Here is a 6,403-nt window from a genome sequence, read left to right as displayed (position 1 = left end):
CTCAAACAATGGCATTATTTAATATGAATCCACTCTGGAGTGCTGTATGTGAGGTTGGGTGGGAAAGGGAAAGGCTTTAAATTTCAAAAATACTGAAGCCACTCTTTGCTATTTCCAAGTAATGTAAGGTTTTGGGGTATTTTTTCATAAATAATTCAAATTATATCAAAGGAGTGCAGTCTGTTATCTTTCATTTTTGACTGATAAAATCTTTATTTCATCTTCATTTTTGAAAGATATTTTTCCTAGGTGTAGAATTCTAGGTTGACAGGTATTTTTTCTTCCAGTACTTGAAGCAAGTTGCATTGTTGTCTTCTGGCTTGCACTGTTAATGGAAAGGGTCCTTCTTATCTTTGTATGTAGTGTGTCTATTTTTCTCTGACTGCTTTTAAGATTTTCTCTTTATTGCTGGCTGTTAGCATAATTATGATATACCTTGACATGGTTTTCTTTATTTATTCTCTTTTAGGTTTGTTGTGCTTCCTGAATCTATGGGTTTCTAGTTTTCATCATATTTGAAAAATATTTAACCCTTGTTTCTTCAAGTATTTTATCTCCTTCCTTCTCTCCCTCATCTTCTCCAAGACTCCAATTATCCATATTTTAAACTACTTGATATTTTCTCAAAGATCAATTTTCAGTTTTTTATCTCTACCTATTTAAATTTGGATTGTCTATGTTGCTGTGTCTTCAACTTGACTGATCTTTTCTTTAGCAGTCTCTAATCTTCTGTTAAGCACTTGCAATGGGTTTATCATTTCAAAGAATGCATTTCTCATCTTTAGAAGTTCCACTTGTGTATTTTCATGTATTCCATTTCTCTCTTCATCATGATTTTGTTTTACTCAACCTTCTTGAACATATGGCACATATTTACACTAGCTATTTTACATCCTTATCTGTTGTTCCATCATCTCTTTCATTCCTAGGTATATTTCTTTGATTTATTTTTATTTTGGTTATGAGTATATTTTTCCCATTTCTTTGAATGAATGGTAATTTTTAATTGAATGCTAGACGTTAGGAATTTTCAACCAGTGGTGCTGGATTTTGTTGTGCTCCTTTAGAAAACATTGGATTTTTGGTCAGCATACAGTTAAATTTCTTGGAATCAGTTGGTTCCTTTAGAGACTCAGTTTTAAGCTTTGTTATAGTGAATCCAGAGCAACTTTTGGTCTAGGGTTAATGACCCCCTACTAAGGTCTTCTGAAGTCTACTCAAAGCTCCCTGAATTACAAGATCTTTTAATTTCAGCTGGTGGGTTCACAAACTATTCCTGGCCTTGTGTGAGCTTTAGGGATTGTTCACCTACTCCCTTCTGTTGGCTTTTTCCTTGTCTTGGGTAGTTTTCTCACATGGGTGCACTAGTTAGTATAGAGCTTGGAAGACTGAAGGAGAACCCTCTGAATATTTCTGGAACTTTCTGTCTTTGTAGCTCTCTTTTCTCTGGTACTTTACTCTGGTCACTTGGTAATCTTGAATGCTTGTCTCTGTCTCTTCAACGACTCAGGTAGGCCACCATTTTCTGGTCATGTCTCCCTGCCCTGTGATCTGGAAATTCTTTCTAGGTAGTAAGCTAATGCAACCCTAGGGTTCACCCTGTGTTCCTTCTCTCAGGGATCACATTCCTGGATTGTCTATTGTACAGTATCTGAAAACAATTTATTCATGTATTTTCTATTTGTTTAAAATGAAAAGAAATCAATTCTCTGTTACTGTACCTTGGCCAGAAACAGGCATCTCCAGGTAGATATTTTTATGGAAAGCTTCATATGCTTTTGTACCTCATAAACTCAAAGAATTTTAGAGCTCAGGGGACTTCTGGAAGTCATCTAATCTAGGTCATTAAGGGTATCTGGTAATTGTTGCTATGGAAAAACAAAAAAACTAAAAGTGACTTTATGCTATACAGGAAGATATTTCACTCCAGCTGTGCAAATAGCAACAGTCATTATATCATAGTTGTTAAAACAGAATTAGTCAATGATCAAATTAAGGCTAGAGTAACAAGCTTTTTGTCATCAGTTAAATTATCTCTCGTAGGTGATAGCAATTACCTATGAACAAAATGTTTCCCCTATTGATATTAAAATGAAAAAAAATTATGATTTAGTCCTGTTTGCTGCTCATTTCCATTTCTTCCTAGTAATCGGACTGGAAGAGTCTTTTTCCTTTCCAGGCACCATTTAATAATTAGATAACTCCAAGTTCTAATTGCCTTCTTGCTGCTTTTTCCATTTTCAGAGGCCTTGATGATATTTTACTAATGCCTACATGCTTGCTATCTCTTTGAAGATGATGTCATTTTGTTTAAAAAATCTGAATTAAAAATCTCTTTACTCCTCACTCCTCTTGTTCATTAACTTGCTTCTTATCAGATGGTAGTCTTTAAGACCAACATTTTCGAGTGTTTCAAAGCAGTTTATTGAAGTGAAGCTTGACACTTGAGACATCAAATGCTAGTACAGCAAGGGGGCTTGGACTTGGGAAAGACATCCTCTCTCATGTTGCCAAGATGCAAAATGATCTTTTGAAATCCCATTAGTTACTGAATTATAGATCAAATCCATGATTGAAGACTTTACAGGTATGTTTTTCCCATTATTTATACGTATACATAATACTTTCAGATGATTCACAAATAATTCTGATAACTTTTATGCTTCTTTCCCCTCTCTCTGCCCTTTCCTTTCCCATACACATGTGGTGGTTTGAATTATGTACCCCAATGAAGGATGTATTCTTAATCTTAATTCACATTCCTGTGGGTTTGAACTCATGTGTGAATAGGATTTTTTGAAGGTGTTGTTTTTAGTTGAGGTGTGACCCAACTGATTCAGGGTGGACCTTAATCCATATCACTGGCATTCTTCAGAAGCAGAGAAACTTGGAAACAGTCAGAAAAGGTGAGAGCCAAAATCCAGAAGTCATTTGGGTTAGCAGACACAATCCATTTGATTGGAGACAGGTATGCAAGCCAAGGAACCCCAAGGACTGCAGCAAACCAGCTCCATAATGCTGTAGACTTCTTCTTTCACAAAGAAAGCATAGCTATGCTGATGCTTCGACTTTGGATTTCTAGCCTCTGAAGCTGTGAGACAATAAATGCTGGTAGCTTAATTCAATCCATTGTATGGTATTTGTCACAGATTCCTGAGAACTAAGACCACACACTTTTTAGGGCTAGTTATTATCATGGCACTAGTAACAACAAATAATAATAATAATAATAAAACTAGTGGAAAATAGAGACTGCTGAGCTGCACCCATCTGCCACCGTCTGCTCCAGACACAGAACATCCAGTGCAGAGGCCAAATGCTGGTGCAGAGGCCAAACTGGCTGAGCAGGCTGAGTGATATGATGACATGGCAGACTGCATGTATTCTGTACCTGAGTAAGGAGCTGCATTATCTAATAGGGAAAGGAATCTTCTCTCAATTGTTTATAACAATGTTATAGGAGCTCACAGGTCATCTTGGAAGGTCATCTCAAGTATTGAGCAAAAGATGCAAGGTGCTGAGAAGAAACAGCAGGTTGCTTGAGAATACAAAGAGAAAATTGAGAATTAGCTGAGAGATATCTGCAATGATGTACTGCCTCTTTTGGAAAAGTTCTTGATCCTCAATGCCTCACAAGCAGAGAGCAAAGTCCTCTATTTGAAAGATGAAAGATTACTATCATTATTTGGCTGAGGTTGCTGCTGGTGATGACAAGAAAAGTATTGTGGATCAGTCACAACAAGCATACCAAGAAGCATTTGAAATCAGCAAAAAGGGAATGCAATCACTGCATCCTATCAGACTGGGTCTAACCCTTAACTTTTCTATGTTCAAGATTATGAACTCCCTGAAGAAAGACTGCTCTTGCAAAGACACTTTTTGATGAATCCATTGCTGAACTTGATGCCTTAAGTGAAGAGTCATACAAAGACAACATACTTATGCAATTACTGAGTCACAACTTGACATTGTGGACATCGAATACCCAAGGAGATGAAACTGAAGCAGGAGGAGGAGAAAATTAACCAGCTTTCCAACTTTTGTCTGCCTTACTCTAGAATTTAAACTGTAGACCATTTGTCACTAATGTCATCCCACAAGTAGTTTATTGTTTATGATTTATGCAGCTTTATGTTACTTTTATTTGAATTTCTGTATTTCCCATGTGGTTTTCACATCTAATATTAGGGAGTAGAGCCAGTTAACATGTGGAAAGTTATCTGTTTCATTTTTAGGTTTCCAATATGAGGATATGGAATGTTTGGCATAGTACCTTTGGGGCATTGTAGCTTCACAAGGGCCAGTGTTATACTGCTTCCAGGTAAAAGCAAAGCAAGCTGCCTACATATTGGTTTGTACTTGTGGGAGATAAAAGGAATAATTGGTTCCAATCCAAGTGTAGTTATTGTGAGTATTTTATGGTTTGGAACACTTTCAAGGCTGTGGTAGAAATCGATATCCCATGGATATAATGTATTAAATCAGGTGTGTCTGTGGAAAACACAGCCTCAGTGTGCATACCTTGGACCATAGCTGACAATTATTCCTTTAGACAAAGTTGTGACCCACTTTACTCTGGAGAAGAGCAGAAATGTTCATTATTCCATTATTTGTAAAGTTGTCTGTTGTTTGCTTTCATTATTTTTGCTACACCCATTTTATTTGTATTTAAATGTTTTAGGCAACCTGAGAACAAATGTATAAGTAATGATGCAGTAAAAATCAGTTGCTTGATATCCATTATTTCATGTATATCAAGAACAGCAGTAAAACAAACAAACAAAAAAACATGTATTTAACATTTCATAGATTTTTTTTTTGCTTTTGTAATTTTTTTCCATACTTGCCTAACATGCATGAGCAGTAAAAATTGCCAGCAGGGAAATAACTTGAGGATGGCTAGCTTTGTTTAATGTCTTATGAAATTTTCATGAACCATCCAAGCATAATTGTGAAGAACACATGTATTAATGTTGAGGTAAGTGAAATAAAAGTTTCATAAATAGAAAAAAGAAAACTAATGGAAAACAAATTTACACATACATGACTTCTCTTATTCCTAACCTCCCCCATCCCCGCCTTTTTCAAACTCGATTTCTTTCAATTACTCAGATAATTTAGGAGTTTTGAAGAAAATTAAATTATATTGTGGATTCACCCATTTTTATATTTTATAATTGCTGCTAATTAGCAAAAGAAGTCCTATGATGTTCCTGGTGACATATACTAAGTAAAGTCCAATTCAAAGATATTATATTGTAACACAGAGTACTAAGATGCCTGAAAGGGTGCACAGGTGGTTCAGTGGTAGAAAGCTTGCCTTCCATGCAGGTGACCTGGGTTTGATTCCTGGACCATGCACCTAAAAAAAAAAAAAAAGAGGGCGGGCCGCGGTGGCTCAGCGGGCAAAGTGCTTGCCTGCTATGCCGGAGGACCTCGGTTCGATTCCCGGCCCCAGCCCATGTAACAAAAACGGAGAAACAGAATACAATAAAACAAGAAAATGTTTAAAAATGTTTCCCTTTAAAAAAAAAAAAAAAAAAAAAGATGCCTAAAAGATGGCCATTCTATATGATGCATTTGAATGATGAATGTATTAGTACTAAGCTTTACCATGTATTATTATTTCATATTTTCCAGTTTGCTTATGTGGATACATATGTTAAAAATTAGGACTACAAGTCGGCATAAAACCTTGGAATTTTAAAAGATCTGATCTGCATTCAGTTAAAGTTATAGCATGGGAAAATTGTGCCTTTATCAAAATCTGAAACACCACCAGGTTTCGAGGCATGGAGATTAAATTCCTATTCCTTGAAATGGGATAAAACAAGGAAGTAACCCCTATCTGTGGAGCTGAAGGATTGAGAAAGACTAAACTTTACTTGCATTATATTTTCTTCAAGTTGGGTTTTATGGGTAAGCTTCCCATCTTCTCTAAAGGAAATTTCAGGCCAAGCGTTCTATTATGTCATTTCTTTGCCAAGACTTTTTTTTTTCCTTTCAATATAGTTGCAGTTTTGGTTTCCTGGTGTACTGTCTTAAATGAATTGTCAGTAAGATCCAGTCTCAATTGCCTCACACCTGGACACTATTATAACTCTATTCTGTTCTGTTCCATCTCATCACAGAAAATTATCGTAGCTACTGAAATCTATTTTTATCGTTCATCATTCTATCAGCAGTCTTTTGATGGTCTGCGGATCTAACTATACTACATCAATGTAGATGCTAAACTAGTCCTTCCACTGTGGAGCCTGCATCAAAGTACTTTTATGCCCCTCCTTTTAATTATACAGCTAAACAACTTGATATCAGTTGTTTCAGACTTCTTCCCTCCAGAACTGTAAGAGAATAAATTTGTGTCGTCTTAAGCCACTCAGTTTGTGGTAGTTCATTATAG

The 6,403-nt window shown here is 36.1% G+C and overlaps 1 pseudogene; it reads left to right on the top strand.

Moving 5' to 3' along the window:
• Positions 1 to 2,568: 2,568 nt before the first annotated feature.
• Positions 2,569 to 4,025, top strand: LOC143690527 (14-3-3 protein zeta/delta pseudogene; annotated as a pseudogene).
• The last annotated feature ends 2,378 nt before the right edge of the window (positions 4,026 to 6,403 follow it).

This window comes from Tamandua tetradactyla, chromosome 7 (genome assembly GCF_023851605.1).
Source record: "Tamandua tetradactyla isolate mTamTet1 chromosome 7, mTamTet1.pri, whole genome shotgun sequence".
Classification (NCBI taxonomy): Eukaryota; Metazoa; Chordata; class Mammalia; order Pilosa; family Myrmecophagidae; genus Tamandua; species Tamandua tetradactyla.
This window is presented reverse-complemented; position numbering and strand designations above follow the sequence as displayed.